General features: G+C 43.8%; 1 protein-coding gene across 11 annotated transcripts in view; it reads right to left on the minus strand.

Moving 5' to 3' along the window:
- The window catches only part of ZNF444 (zinc finger protein 444), a 69495-nt gene that overhangs the window by 12196 nt on the left and 41062 nt on the right, over positions 1 to 16237 (minus strand). The window lies entirely within an intron of this gene.

Raw genomic sequence — 16237 nt, forward strand, 5'->3', positions numbered from 1 at the left:
ACATCCACAGACAAAAGCTGGCATCTGTGAAATGGCTGTGTTAGGTCTCTGGTCTTGCTTCTGTAAGACCCTCTTTGGGGATCTTAATTGATACTAAATGTGAGCTTGGAGTTCAAATTAAGAGTCCTTTTATTTTTCTGTCCAGAGTCTGCCTCAGCCCAACGCAGGCGCTTGAGAGGGCAGCCCCTGTCCACCCCCCAACCCCCATAGTTGGGTCCTTATACCTTCACAATTCCACACAAAGGCAATTAATCACTCTACAATTTTTAAGCAGGCTTAATTAAGCAACTCCAGCACCAGTCTCCATGGAGTTCACGTCTCCACCTTCTTCAGCGCCCCCCTGCAGTCATCTCAGGAGGTGGGGAGCTGTGCAGGGTGTCAGGTGTCCTGCTGCTGAAGGGCTCTCTTTGGTAGCAAGACTTGCCTCTCATCTGGTAATTGACAGGCTGCCTAACGCATGTGACCGTTTACAGAAATGGAATAGCATTAGTCAGGCTTCCATAAAGCCGTGAGATGGCGTTAGTTAGGCTTAGATTGGATTCTCACTTGGCAACGCTGAAAGAATTCACGCAGCAGAAGCCCCTTTGTAATCCAGGTGATTTTGAGGAGGAAAAGGGATGTGTCAGGTGTGGCAATCTCAATCAAGCACACATTGTTTCTGGAAAGCACCCAAGGCCGCATGGGAGTCTCTTGGGAGCTCCTGGCTGAATGCGGAAAACCCACATGGAAAAAAGACCCAAAACAATGCTTGTGGAACCAGGAAATGCCAGGGGCCAAGAGAGCGGGCTGGCCCCAGCAGCCCCTGGAGGGGTGGGGGGTGGGGGGCAGGCACATGCGCACCCGCCCATGGGAGGGACTCCGGACTCCCACCCGCTGCCTACAGAGCACACGGGAACCAAATAGACCAAAAAGAGGCCTGGCCTTCCCGGGACGGGCTTTCATCTCCTCTGGCCGGGAGGCATGGTTGAGGGTATTGGCCGGCCTCACTGGCTGAGTGGAAGCCCACCTGGGTGAAGCCATGTGGCTGGGACTAGTCCTTGCATGATCAGTGTGGATCTTTCCACAGGTGTCTCCCCGTGGACCTGATTCCTTTCCAAGCCCTTTGTGGTGACCCATGGCAGCCCTGGAGAGACAACTCCCCTTCCTCCCATACTGGCTCCCTGACAGCTGGGGCTCACGCACTTGTAGAAGTGGGGAAGACCCAGGGCGAGCAGTTCGAAGTCTGTTGGTCAGACCTTAGGACAGCTGTCTTCCCCAGCTTGTGAGGCTGCAGGGGCTACTCGGATGGAGAGACTACAGAGACGGACGAATCTTGGCTTGGCAGGTCCGATGGCAGGACACTGAAAAAGGAGAAAGCGCTAACTACCACAATTACATTGCGTTCGGTCGGGTTACAGGGGCCCTGGTGGCCTAGTGCTTATGCGTCCGGCTGCGATGCAGAAGGTCAGCCGTTGGTAAAACCACCGGCAGCTGCTCCGCAGGAGAAACACAGGGCTTTCTACTCCCGTTCCAGTCTAGAAAACTGGCAGGGCAGTTCTACCCTGTCCTGTGGGGTCAATAGGAACCAGCACCAACCCAATGGCTGTGAGTTTTGCTTCTTGCTTTTCTGGTGTGGGTGATGGTGAAAGCCAAAAAAAGATTCGCAAAGTCCTCAAGTGGATTAAGCCTCCTTTGAATGCCTTCTGTCTGTGGACCAAAATCGTTTTGCCCTCGGGCTAAGTGTCTGGGAAATTGGATGGCTTCCATTCACCCTCAGCCAGGCCAGGCCAGGAGGGGAAGTCTCCCTCGGGGACTTCCCTGGGTGTGGGTTCCATACTGAAAAACAAAAAAAAAACCTCACTGTCATCCAGTGCGGACTCCTAGTCATTGCTGTGGGTGTCAGAGCCTGTTAACTTTTTACTAGAGTAGAAAGTCAAGCCTTTCTCCCCCCGAGCTGCTGGTGGTTTGGAACTGCCGACCATGTCTGTAGCAACCCGTAGCCACCCAAGGCTTAACCACCACATCACCAGGGCTCCATGTGTCCTTGGCGGAGATCTCCATGTTGGACTCTCTCAGCCTTTAGTCATGTCCAGTCAGTCATGCCCTGACTTCCTGGGCCAGAAGCTCCTGGTTCACTCTTACAAATTCTTCTAAGGAGCCCTGGTGATGGAGTGGTTAAGCATTGGCCTTCCATGTGAAAGGTCAGCAGCTTGAAACTGATAGGTAAGAAGACTAGAGATAAAATGGAGCTGTATCCACCAAATGCCTACGTTAAATGAAAAGGAGCTGGCCATGCCACAAGACAGAGGTTTGAAAGAAATCAGGCACCCGTTACAAACCTACAGGGCAAGATCCAAAGCTGAGCGTGTGCACACCAAGGTCGCCTAGGCAGCATGATGAAGGCCAACCTGGGCATGCGCCCCCAAACCAGCCACTAAAGCAGGCCAATACCTCCACCACACCCCAAGTGGAGGTAGGAGGGGATGACAAGCAGACTGAGGGCAGTTGCTCTCTCTGCTTCCTCTTTTGGTTCGGGCACTCCTTTTTGGTTCTGTGGCCTCCTTTTGCCTGTGGTTGTTCGCACTCCTCTGAAGCAGTTTGGTGTCTGGATTGGGGTGCCTTGGTTCTTGCTTCCCAACACTGAAAGAATTCACGATATAGGAAATCGCAAGGACCCAGAGGGGGGACGTCCTAAAAGAGCGCCCTGAGAAAGTGCCAAGAGGGAGCTGGGCCCCGTCTCCAGCCTACAAGCTTCTGAAGTCCTCTGTAACTGTGATGTATTGATCTGCCCCTAATCGTGGCTTTGTGGGAAGTGTCCTTTGTTTACACATCTTATTGCAGGAGTCACCTGATGGTGAGTTCTCCTAGGACACTACAACCTGGTCTGAACCTTCTCTCCTCTGAATGACGTCTTTGTCTTCTTTGTCCCATCACAACTAAGTGATTTAAGTTTGAGATTGGGGGGGGGGGGTCTCTTTTGTATCCTCAAACTACTAAACAAAAGATTGGTGGGTTACCCCATCAAAATCCATTGGTAAAGCCTTTCGACTTGTTTTCTAAAACTGAAAAGCTAGGAAGTCAAAGTTCTACTCTACTGCATATGGGGTTGCCATAAGTCACCTTAGCAGCAACTTTTATCAGTCTTCTGCCTTCGAGAGACTTGACTATTCAGGAGTGAAGCAGTCAATAAATAAGTAGTCAGGTTTAGGGGATGACTGTTCCATGTCCTAACACAAGGGGACACAGGCAACCCCAGTGGTATTAACACTGGAAGCTTCAACAGGCAGATGTTCAAACTGTGTTTGAATTTATTCTCAGCTATAAACCACATTTTCCATGTAGGGCTGTGTCAGGCTGGGTTCTCTAGAAAAACAATACCAGTGACGTCTATTTGTGTATTCCATAAACCAAAACTTAAAAAAAACTCACTGCCACCTAATCAAGGCCAATTCATATCTGACCCTGTAGGGCAAGGTAGGAATGCCCCTGTGTGCTTCCGCCACTGTAACTCTCTTATGGTAGGTGGCAGTTAACAAAATTTCATGTCAACCTCATAAAACAAGTGTAGGGGTGAAGTCTAGCCTGTCAATCAGGTCACAGCCTGATGATGCCTTCTTGTGAGTATGGCCTTCTCATGAGGATTCTGGGAACTTTCTCTCTATCTCTGTTTCACTTTCTTGCTGTTGAGGTACTTGGAAAGCTGGAGGAGCCACGTGGAGATTTATGCCAGTGCTGAGATGCTTCTGGCACCCCACAATTGGATCCATAAGACTTCTCACCACCAGCCTTTGAGCTTCCTGCATTCTGCATCATTGCATGTGGCTGCGTGAGTCTGAAGAGAGATTTATGGACTAGTATCGGACTTATGCGCTAATATCAGACTTACGGACTTGATTTGGACTGGGCTGGGATGTTTTCTTGATAGACAATTACTCTTGGATATATGTGTAAAATTACTCTTACACATATACGCATATGAGGGTCCCTGGATTGATTCTCTAGTCAACCCGGTCTAACACCAAGTAGTAGAAAACAGCTTCACTCTCTCAGAGCAGCTGGTGGTTCCGAACTGCCCACCATGCCGATTGCAGTCCAAAGTGTAGCCACTACACCACCAGGGTTTCTAACTATCTCAAGGGCCGTCCATTTATTAGTCCAATCAGGAACAGAATTGACAATTTTCTAGCAGGGGGACTTGACTGATGTGCTGCACACCACAACGTGTACATCAAAATAACACTTGACTCCATATGCACATTCTAAGCCTAACCCTTTACTCTGGGTGTATCAGTGGCTTAAGTCTAGACAAGACAGAAGAGCTCTGGATTTCTTAAAACCAGTTGGCATCAAGTTGAATCCAGCTTGTGACCAACCATGGGAGCCAGCATAAAACTAGCACGGTTGTGGGTTTTAAAAAATTCTTTTCCTCCAGGTTTTGGTGACGGTTGCTAGTCAAAGATTTCCTTACAAATAGCTCAGTGACATTGGTTACATTCTGCAACATGTATGAATCTTGTCATTAGTTTTCTTCTGTTGGTTTTGTTTTCATTCATCTGGTTTCCTTGCCCTTTCTACTCTCCTCTTTCACGGGATTTTTTATGGTTGTATGTCACATGGGACATTGTGTTTATAAGCGCACGGTACCTACAGGTGATATATCCTAAGTTATGAGCAATCTGTTATTTAACTTAAAAGTCACCTCAGCGTATTCACTTGGTCTTGTCTGGTCTTCATGTAAGAATCAAAGAGTATCTTGAGATATAGTCTGCTCCTTTTGATGTGAAATCCATTGCTTTCCTTTTAATTTTATTGCTTGTTTGAAATGAATTTACTTGTCACTAAAGATCCCAATGGTTCCATTTCGATTTTACTTTTCCTTTTTCTATTTTTAGTCACCCAGACCAATATTTAGGTTTGAAGGATGAGGACTCTGGAGGGAGTTTTTTTAAATTTTTTAAAATAAGTATACTGTGTACAGCCCATCTCAAAAAATGAAACCAATAACTATATCCTGTTCAATCCTTTCTTTTTCTCCCCCCTCCCACCATCCTTCCTCTGTCCCTCCTCAATAGCCTATCCCTCACCTCTCCCTGTTCATAGTCATCTAGGTATTGTCTTTTCGTATATAAACCACGTTTATTCTTCTCTGTGTTTCCTTATAGTCGTGGTGTTAGTCAAAAGTCGCATTTGAGGCAAGGGCCTCGACTTGTAAGAAATGAGACAGTACATTTTCCCCTAGCACCAACCCTTGTGCTCAATGTAAACAGAGCTGAAGGGGTTAAGAAATTAGTCTGTACAGAGATAGAGCTCGCAATTTACAGGAGGAAGAGACTCACATAAACTCCTCATCCACAGTAGCTTAAACTGGATGGCTAAATGGGCTAATTTAGCCAATTTAACTCCTTGCTAAATTATTGATGTTATCAATGCAATCAGATTGCCTTAAACCCCAGGGGGATTATTGACAACGTTTTTTTCTGATTGTTTGTTTGTTTTCCTTTTCATTTGTCTTTCTTTGTTTGTTCTTGTTGGTTTGGGGCTTTGTCATAACGTGACTGCCGGAGTAAACCAGTTATTCCTAACCCGTGGCCCAGCAGGTGGGTTCTGGGCTCAGACTTAATTCTAGCCCCAGTCCATGAACAGTTAGTTCTTATTTTCCCCTCATGGGAACAACATCTTATTGTATTCCCTTTTCAAAGAAACAAGAGTTTTATTGGCTGGAACCCAGATCTCCTCATTCCAATACGATTCTTTACACAGGCCCAGATATGTCTCCTTTCCTCAGAGACCCCATCTCTCAGTGTGAAACAGAAAACACCCACCTGAGTCCTTCCTGCTGCCAAGACAGTGCACTCCAGTGCCGGTCATGGCGTCCAGGGCAGGAGTCTAGGGGAGGTTCCCAGATGCTGAGGCGCAGGCATTTGCCTCTGAGTCCTCTCTTCCCCAAGGAGCAGCAATTACCATTTCGCCTGCTGTGCCTCAGACCATGCAGGCTGGAGGAGATGAGAACCTCTCTGGGAAAGGTTATCTCAGTTGCTAATTACCAAAACCAATGACAAGTCTAGTTCAAATCTCCAGAGCGAGACCATGGAAGACTTTGGGCGAGGCTCTTTCTTGTCTAGGATGCTGGATGGAAACAGGGTACGGTGGGAGTAACACACAGGGCACAGCCCGAGAGTGCCTCCATGTGGACAGGCGTGGCCTTCTCAAAAGCAGGGCGCAGGAGCCTCACTCTCTCTGCCTTCACTCTCCTACTTGCTACAAGCAGACAGCTGTCACGTTTCCTCCGACCTTGGGTCCACAGGACTTTCCAGTCGCTGACCTGCAATCTTCCTGCATTCTGCATCATTGCATGTGATTGTGTGAGTCTGAAGAGGGACTTATGGGCCTCCATTGGACTGGACTCGGATGTTTTCGTGATATAGAATTACTTCTTAATAGAAAGCTCTTTCTTACACAAACATGAGTGTCACTGGATTTGTATCTCCAGCCATCCCGTCCTAACACAGTTCACCATGGAGGAAGCAGGAATGCTGAATTCTGACCTGTGGGGGACATGAGTCTCTCTGGACCCTCTGCTTCGAAGAAGGTTTCCTTCCCCAAATCAGTTCTTATCTTCCATTTATGAGTTGGGCCATCATTTAAGGTACAGACCAAGCAAGGGAATCAGATAAAATACCTAAGGATACTTAAAAGATACAAGAGGGGGAAAAAAAGTGATGCTCATAAATGACATAAGAATGCATTATATTCACTCGCAAAACGCAATGCCGCATTCCGCTCCCCCCCCAAAAAAAAAACTCAACACCATTTAATATAGACATTGTAAAAAAATGAATCGGACAAAGAAACGAACCGTACTTGTAAATTAATAGAGAAAGCAATGTCAGATCAATGCGTGAGCAGGAGGCCTAACGAGAAACACCCAACAAAGGGGAGGTTCTGAGTCCCACACAGTGAACTCTCTAAGATGGGATGATTGCATGGGGCGTACCTGTATTTGCTTTAACTACAGGGGAGGCCGCGTTTACTTGATTCAACCACATCACATGGCTACCACAGTCCTCTGACGTTGTTTTCTGTTGCTGAATGTTACGATAATAAACACGGGCTATTTTTAGTGGTTGTTAATTTTACTGCCACAAAATCTTTTGCCAACAACTTCTCAGTGCACATTTTCCTCATTACGTTCTTCAAGTAGTGCAAGCCTTCTCCACATATTTCCAAATCAATCCGCCACCATTAGCATAAGCACAACATGCACTAGAAAAGCTCTCCCTTAATCCCCTCCTTCCGGGTCATGATAGCTATCAATAGTCTTTGGGATTCTGTTTATGCCACATCAGAGAAATCACACAATATTTGTCCCTTGTGGAGGACTTATTTCATACAGCATATAATATTTCCAACGATCTTCTGATGATTTCTGTATTGGATTTTAATTTCTCTTTTATAAAATCCCAGTTAATGTCTCTTTCTGGCTAAGTAGCATGTGGATATGTCCCGCCTTTTGTATACTCATTGAACTGTTACTAAAGACAAATTACTGAAACCTAGGAGAGGAAACCAAAAGATGATACATCAAGGAATCTTCATGCTTCTCTGGTCTAACCAATAGTTTCGAACTGCCGATCACGCAGACTGCAGCCCGGCGTGTAACGACTCTGCCACCAGGGTTCCTAAACTATGGAAAGGGCCATCTACTTAGCTGTCCCGTCAAGAACTGAGTTGACAATTCTCTATCAGGGCGACCTGACTGGTGTTCTGAATACCACAAAACAACACTTGGAGCAATACATACATTTTAAATCTAACCCTTGGCCCTGAGTGTATCATTGGCTTACGTCCAGACAAGACAGAAGGGTTCTTGGTTTCTTAAAACCGGTTGGCATCACGTAGATGGCAGCTTATGACAAACCACGGGTGCCAACACAACACGGTGCACCGCAGCATAGCTGTGGGCTTTTAAGTTTATTTTACTCCGTGTTCTGGTGAAGGTTAACAGTCAAAGATTTCTATACAGTGTTCAATGGCATTGGTTACATTCTACACAATGTATGAATCTTCTCATTGTTTTTCTTCCAATGGTTCTGTTTCCATTCATCTCGTTCTCTTACCCTTTATGGGCTCCTCTTTATTTTCACAGTGTGGCAGTTACATAATCTGTCAACTTGGGAGAAGGGGTGGAGTCGAGCCTGTCAATCAGGTCACAGCCAATAATGCCTCCTTGTGGGCATGGCCTTCCCCTGAGGATCCTGGGAACTCCTATCTTCCTCCCTGGAGGCAGGACACACTCTGCTTGACATTCCAGCTGACAAGCCAACATGGAGCTACGCTGATGGAGCCAGAGCCCTGGAGCTGGATCCACAAGACTTTCCACCCACTGACCTGTGATCTTCCTGCATTTGACATCATTGGATGTGTTGTGTGAGTTTGAACAGGAATTTATAGACTGATATTGGACATGTGGGCTAAAATCAGACTTATGGACTTGATCTGGAAAATCAGAGCTGTTTTCTCAATATACAATTACTCTTTATATAAAGATCTTTCTTGTATGCAAATTAATGTCTCTAGATTTGTTTCTCGAGTCAACCCAGACTAACACAGGTGGTTTCATGTCACATGGGTGATTTGTTTTTATAAGCACAGGGTACCTACAGGTGAGATTTCCTAAGTTATGAGCTTAAAAGTCTGTTATTTAGCTTAAAAGTCACCTCAGCGTATTTGCTCTAGTTTATTGTGCCAGCCTGGCCGATAAACACAAGTAGGATTAACTGAAGGGCAGAGGGATAAATGGCTCGGTGAGCCTCACCTTGGTTGTTTGTGCCTCAGTTTAAAGGGGTACACTACCTGTGGGATGCCTAGCCTGTGGACTGTGTCACTGTAAGGTGAGGTCCCTTTAAGCCCACACGATTGGAATGTTCATCTCTGGAGCTGGGGACTGACAGTAGATGACAGTTGGGGACCTGCCTTGCTGTTTGCTGCCTGGGTATATCTAGCCCAGCTCTCTCTACAGAAGGGGACTGGCAACTGGCAGCTCTCAAGCCTTGAAGGACTGCTAGTGTCTCACTGCTTTATAATTTAACTGTTAATTTCTTGTATTACCTCTTGAATTATATATCTATCTTTATAAATATATTTATATATAATTACTAGCAATCTGGTTTGTCTCGCTAGAGAACCCTGTCCAACACAGTATTCCCTTAGTCTCTGGTCTTCATTTAAGGATCAAAGAGTATCTTGAGATAAAGTCTGCTCCTTTTGATGTGAAAAACACTGGTTTCCCTTAAATTTTATTTTTTTGCTTGTTTGTTTGAAGCGAATTTATTTGTCACTAAAGATTCTGATTCCAGTTCCGTTTTACTTTTCCTCCTTTTTTTTTTTTTAGCGACCCCGCACTCCCACCCCAAGACCAATATTTAGGATTGAGGGATAAGGACTCTGGAAGGATTGGGTTTTTATTTTTCAAATAAGTATACTGCATATATTTATCGACACAGCCCATCTCGAGAAATGAAATCAACAACTATATCCTGTTCAACCTGTTTTACACACATTTAATCCACATTTCATGCATTTCAATAGCTCGATCATGACGAGAAGAGTTGTACAATCATTACCACAATCCATTTTAGAACATTTTCTTTACCCCACCCCATGGTTAAATCCTTTTAAATTGAGTTGTTTGACATGCATCAGTCCCACTCCCCTAGGAGCCCTTGCCTCAGCTCTTATCTCTGTGCCTCTATGCCTTCTGTGCTTCTCCTGCTGCCACACCCCACAGAAACTGTAAGAACAGAGGAAAATAAAATGACAAGGAGAAAGAAATACTAATGCAGAGATAGAAATACAGACAGTGGGTAAGAAGGGAAAGACCGCAGTGTGTATTGAAGAGGCCAGGGAAAAAATTTTTGTCATGGGACGTGAAAGAAATACACTTAGAAGAAGCTCCTGGGAATCTGCCAGCAGCTTAATCGGGCTAGATACTCTGCAGATGGGTGCTGGGCTTCCACTGAATTGTGCTATTGTTGTCTTTGCATCACACAAGCTGGTGTGCTTCTTCCACGTGGGCTTATTTGACTCCACACTTAGCTGGTTGCTTTTTTAAACACAAGCCTTTATGACCCCAGACACTACTCCTATGGATAGCCGATCACCATCTGCTTTCCTCGTCACATTTTGCTGTAGCTCCCTCATTTATCTTCCCTGATCTTTTCATGAAGGTGGGGATCAAGTAGGGCCATGTTATCAGAATTAACGGTTCTTCATTCCAAGAACAATTAGTTCCGATAACACAGTCCTGCTTGAGACCTGCCTTCAAGAAGAGATGACTGCCACAGGGGTATGTGGTAGTTACATAATCTGGTGTCAACTTGCAGAGGGGTGGAGTCTAGCCTATCAAACAAGCATGGGCTTGATGACCTCATTTGGAGGCGCCATGGAGATAAAAAGCTCATTGGAGGTCAGATACACACAGACTCTCTCTGCTTCCTCCTTCCTGCTGACCAGACACATGGAGCTATGCTACAGCCCTGGAGCTGGAGAAGTCACCTGGAGACCCACGCCAGTGCTGAGACGCTTCCACCACCACTTGATCCACAATACTTTCCACCTGCTGGCCTGTGAACTTTCTGCACTTGGCGTCATTGCATGACTTGCGTGAATCTGAAGAAGAATTTATAGACTGGTAATGGACACGTGGGCTCATATCAGATTTATGGACTTGACCTGGACTGGGCTGGGATGTTTTCCTAATGCACAATTGTTCTTTGATATAAAGTTCTCTGTAGTCTACCCAGACTAACACACGGTGCTACAGCAAAGTGTGGGGAAGAAAGCAGATGGCGCCCAGCAATCAACTAGAATAGTGTCTGGGATCTTAAAGACTTGTGTTCAAACAAGCAGCCATCTCAGTGAGGCATCAACTAAGGCCACATTGAAGTAGCACACCTGCCTGCGTGATCCAAAAATGGCAATAACAAAATCCAAATATGACAAAGGGAAATGTATCAGAGCTTAAATTGTGAACACACAATTTGTAGAAGACTATGGAGGTCAGTGGAAACCCAATAATCTGCAGATCATTTTGTCAGATTAAGTCTCTGACAGATTCCCCCCAGTCACAGGCAAGGGACTGTAATAACTTTGCTGTCAGACTGAGATTAATGTAAACTTGATTATGGTAGCATTAACAATGGTATAACATGATACTCTGACCCAACGTAAATTTGATCTAGACTTAAATATTTTTCACTTGTTTCATGATACAAATTTCTTCTCTTGTTCTTTGAATATTTTGGTGGTCTTTTCTCTTTTGCTCTTCACTTTTATTACTTTTTTTTAACTTTTTTATTTTTTATTTATTTATTTTTTAAAATTTTAACAATTTATTAGGGGCTGATACAATTCTTATCACAGTCCATACATATACATACATCAATTGTATAAAGCACATCTGTACAGTCCCTGCCCTAATCATTTTTTTCTCCTCTTTTCTTTTTTTACATTTTATTAGGGTACTTTCTTCTTCTTCATTTTGTTTCTGTGTCTGAATATTTCTGTTGTGCTTCCCAGTTTAGGAAAGATGGAAGGAATGGGTTCATAGAGAAAATAATGGATGCCAGGGTTTACTGGAGACAGGGTGGGGAGGGGAGGGGATGGAGGAGGAAACAATGAATGTAAGAGGGGAGGAGGGAACACTCGAACTGATTGTGATGGTGGACAAAGAGCTATTTTTAAGTGGTTTAGCAATGGCAGTGTGTGTTATGTAAATTTTATATCAAGAAACATCTGAAAAGGCAAGAAAGTAACGTTGACCAGTGGCTCCCATAGGCAAAGGAGCAGGAGTTTTTGCTTACGAGGCATTGAATGTATATTAATGATGGTGGAAATTCTGGGAAAAGGATATCAATAATGGTTGATTAACCGAATATAGTCAATGGCACTGAAATGTACATGTAGAAGGTGTTCAATTGGAGAATGTTTTGTTGTGTATATTTTTCCATAGGTTAAAAAATAGTACTTACACTAGCGATGAGTACAAGGAAGAAGAAAATGTGCTAAAATTGACTATTATAATGACTGTACATCTCTCCTTGATAGGATTGAACTATTGGATTGAATGATATGTGGAAGAAGTTCCAATAAAACTGGAAATAACTAGGGTTAGAATTAGGGAAAAAAGAGAAAGGAAAAAGAACTGTAAATAAGTAAATAAATATTTATCTTTGTAAGATTGAATACGTTTGCTAAGGCTAACGTTGTCTTTCTCTGTCCATGTTGTGCAGTGTTTGAGCTATCATTGTTTTTTATTGAGGTATAATAGTCCATTGAATGAATATATCAGAGTTTGTTTATCCATCCCTATATAACAAGGTGTTTTTTTGTTGATTTCACATTTTTGATATTATGGGAAATTGTTACTATGGAAAATAAATGTGCATTGTTTTCCTTTCATAATAATGATCACACACAGTATTTGTTTTTATGGGATTGACTGACATCACTCAGCATGATGTCTTCCAAACTCGCCACATCATGAGGTGGTTGACGGTTTCATCATTGTTCTTTAATGATGCACAATATCCCATTGTATGTATGTACCAAAATCAATTATCCATTCTCACACCAATGCACGCTTCTTGCTACTGGTGATATCGCTGTGATAAACTTGTATTTTCCTCTGTGTTTCATTAGGGTGTATATGGAGTGGAGGGATTGCTACATCACATGCTATTCTCATTGCCTTTTGCATAAGTAAACATCATACTGTTTTGCTCCGTGGTTGCACAGTAGTATAAGCCCAGAAGTGTATGAGAGTTCCAATTTCTGCACATCCTCTTCAGTATTTGTTATTTTTGTTTCAACTTTACTGTCTGTTGTAAATGAAGAATAACTGGAGAGATACAGAGATAAACATAGCAAGAGAGCTACTAGATAGATAGATAGATATTGCTATTGTTGATAGCTAGATATTGTTAGGTGCTATTGAGTCCATTCCATCTCACATTGACCCCATGAACAACAAGAAAAGCACATCATCTGGTCCTGGACTGCCATAGTTAGAGTTTGTGTCAACTTGGCTGAGTCAACATTCTCAATGGCTTGGCAGCTGAAACCTCCCCCATGATGTGACCTAACACAGTCAGGGTCAACTCCATAATGAGGTCTTCTTTGAGCAGCCAAGGAGTTGTGAGAATATTGGAGGGTAGTCCTACCCCCTTAATCAGGTCCCAGCCATGATACATTTGGAAGGAATTTCCCTCAGAGGTGGGGCCTACCCCTGTTTAAGCAGACACCGTGGGAAGACTTCTCCCATTCTCACTCGCCCAGACCCTACACCTGGTTCGTGGACCTACAATGTTGCCTGATGACCCTAATGAACTGACAGAGCAGTGGTGTGTGACAAACTGTAGATAGACAGACAGACAGACAGATAGATGAATAGAGTCTATATTGACATCAACATTTTATAGAAAAGTTCCATTATCTTTATTTTTTCAATTATGTTTTTGAAACCCCTTTGCGTTTCATCTTGGGAAAACTCCTAAGAATAAGTGAAGATTTCCAGGGGGAAAATGCAGTCAAGAAGACAAAGGAGAGCTGTATATAAAATCCTGTAAGAAAAAACTGCCAATATAGAGTTCTATATCCATCAAATTATCCCTCAAATACTAGGAAGAAATAAAGGTATTTCCAGACTAAGAAAATTATAAAAACAAGACCAGTATTACCCCCAAAAAAAACTAATGGGAAAATTAATCAATAACCGAAGACAAGCCAGAGAGCACCCATACATGACACCACCACCTGGAAGCCAAGACAAGGAAAACTGTGCTCAAAACAACATAAAAATGGGGTGAGATCCACCAATACACTCCAATGCAAGAACACTTTGTTCTATTAAACTGACACTCCATGATGCTCACCTCCCCGATATGATCGCTGAAGACAAAGAATGTGCATAAGCAAATGTGGTAAAGAAAGGTGATGGTTCCCAGCTATCAAAAGATATAGCACCTGGGGTCTTAAAGGCTTGAAGGTAAATAAGCAGCCATCTAGCTCAGAAGCAACAAAGCCCACATGGAAGAAGCACACCAACCTGTGTGACCAAGAGGTGTTGAAGGGATCAGGTATCAGGTATCAAAGAACAAAAAAAATCATATCATTGTGAATGAGAGGGAGTGCAGATTGGGGGCCCAAAGTCCATCTGTAGGCAGCTGGACATCCCCTTACAGAAGGGTCACGGGAAGAAAACAAGCCAGTCAGGGTGAAGTGTAGCAACAATGAAAAATACAACTTTCCTTTAGTTCTTAAATGTTTCCTCCCTGCCCCCATGCCCCCGTCACTATCATGATCCCAATTCTACCTTACAAATCTGGCTAGACCAGAGGATGTACACTGGTACAGATAGGAACTGGAAACACAGGGAATCTAGGGCAGATGATCCCTTCAGGGCCAGTGGTGAGAATGGCGATACCAGGAGGGAATGGGGAAGGTGGGATAGAAAGGGGGAGCCGATATGTACAAGGATCTATACATAACCTCCTCCACTGGGGGATGGACAACAGAAAAGTGGATGAAGAGAGACGTCGGACAGTGTAAGATATGACAAAATAATAATTTATAAATGATCAAGTGTTCATGAGGGAGCAGGGAGGGAGGGGGAAAATGAGGAGCTGATACCACAGGCTCAAGTAAAAAGCCAATATTTTGAGAATGATGATGGCAACAAATGTACAAATATGCTTGACACAATGGATGGATGTATGGATTGTGATAAGAGCTGTAAGAGTCCCCAATAAAAGTACTTAATTAAAAAATAAAATAAGTCCATAAGACGGCCTTGAGAGTGCCCCGTCTGGATTTCCATAATATCTCAAGAATAGGTTTAACTAAATTAACGCTGATAATAGAAGATATGGTGCGCTCTGGGATGACAAGAAGAACAGCATGCATAGAGAAAGGAAGGTAAGGTCTGTAAATAGCAGGAAAGATAGAAAAAGATCACAGCGGGTGTCAGAAGAGAGTGAAACTGCTCTTGAATGTAGGAACTAGCTCTTCCTTTAGCTAAAGGAAATGGAAGAAATGGTCAAGTAAAAGTGCTGAACAGAAAGTTTCAGAGGGCCGCTAAACAAGAGAAAGTGAAGTATGCTAGTGAACAGACAAACACCTGGAGTTACAAAACCAGACGTGAAGACGACACTCAGTATCTATCACGTTGCAAGAACAGGAGAAAAATTTCACACCTTGAGTTGCGATATTGAAAGATTCTTTCAGGAAAGATGTGTATCAAAGTTGAATCATCTCCCCATACTTACTCAATCTGTATGCTGAGCAAATCATCAGAGAAGCTGGATTGTATGAAGCAGAAGTATCGGACATATGGGCTAGTATCGGATTTATGGACTTGTTCTGGACTGGGCTGGGGTGTTTTCTCAATATACAATTTGATTTGTTATATAAAGGTCTCTCTTACACATATATGAATGTCCCTGGATTTGTTTCTCTAGTCAACCCAGTCTAGCACAGTATTTTAAATTGGTAATTTTCATGCTTGTTAACACAAAGAAATTAGAGTTGTAAAGTATGCTCGGTTTGGAAGTTGGTAAAGTAGGACTTAATGTGCTTTGTTCAGGGTACTTGTGTATAGAGAGAGGATATTTTCTTAAAGTGCTTAGAAATCAAAGGCATTGGGGGGGGGGGGATTTCAAGATTATGCCAGGGAGATAATTTGGAGGTTCATCAAGCCACCCATCCTCTAGCACATCTTGATTTGAAATTGCTTTGGGCATTTCCCTTCTTTCGACATAGATTCCATAGGTCCTTCTATAGACTCTTTGATCCAATGCATGCAGGCTCTTAGGGAATCTGAACTTGACTATGTGAGTCAGGAGGCATGGATGGTGGGCGTGTCTTATCCAGGGCTCCCTCCTCCTGTATGAGGGAGACACAACCGGTGAAGAAACGGAAGGGCAGTCAAGAGTACCAGAATGCCCCACGACTTGATGAAGCATCAAGGGGGCATCAGGTCAGAGGGAACTGACTTATCACTGGGGAAAAGTGGGATGAGGGAGAAGAGCCAGTGGTGGGTGAAGCTACCAGAATATCGGCAGATTTCGCATGGGACAGAGTTAGACCCATTTTTCTGAGAGATTTCCAAGGATATACTATGTTTCTAGAGCTTTCTGAGCCAATGGGCTAAATGCAGCTGCATGAGCTTTCCCCGTGACTCCCACCACCATCCCTGGTTTGT

The sequence above is a fragment of the Tenrec ecaudatus genome, chromosome 18 (assembly GCF_050624435.1).
Source record: "Tenrec ecaudatus isolate mTenEca1 chromosome 18, mTenEca1.hap1, whole genome shotgun sequence".
Classification (NCBI taxonomy): Eukaryota; Metazoa; Chordata; class Mammalia; order Afrosoricida; family Tenrecidae; genus Tenrec; species Tenrec ecaudatus.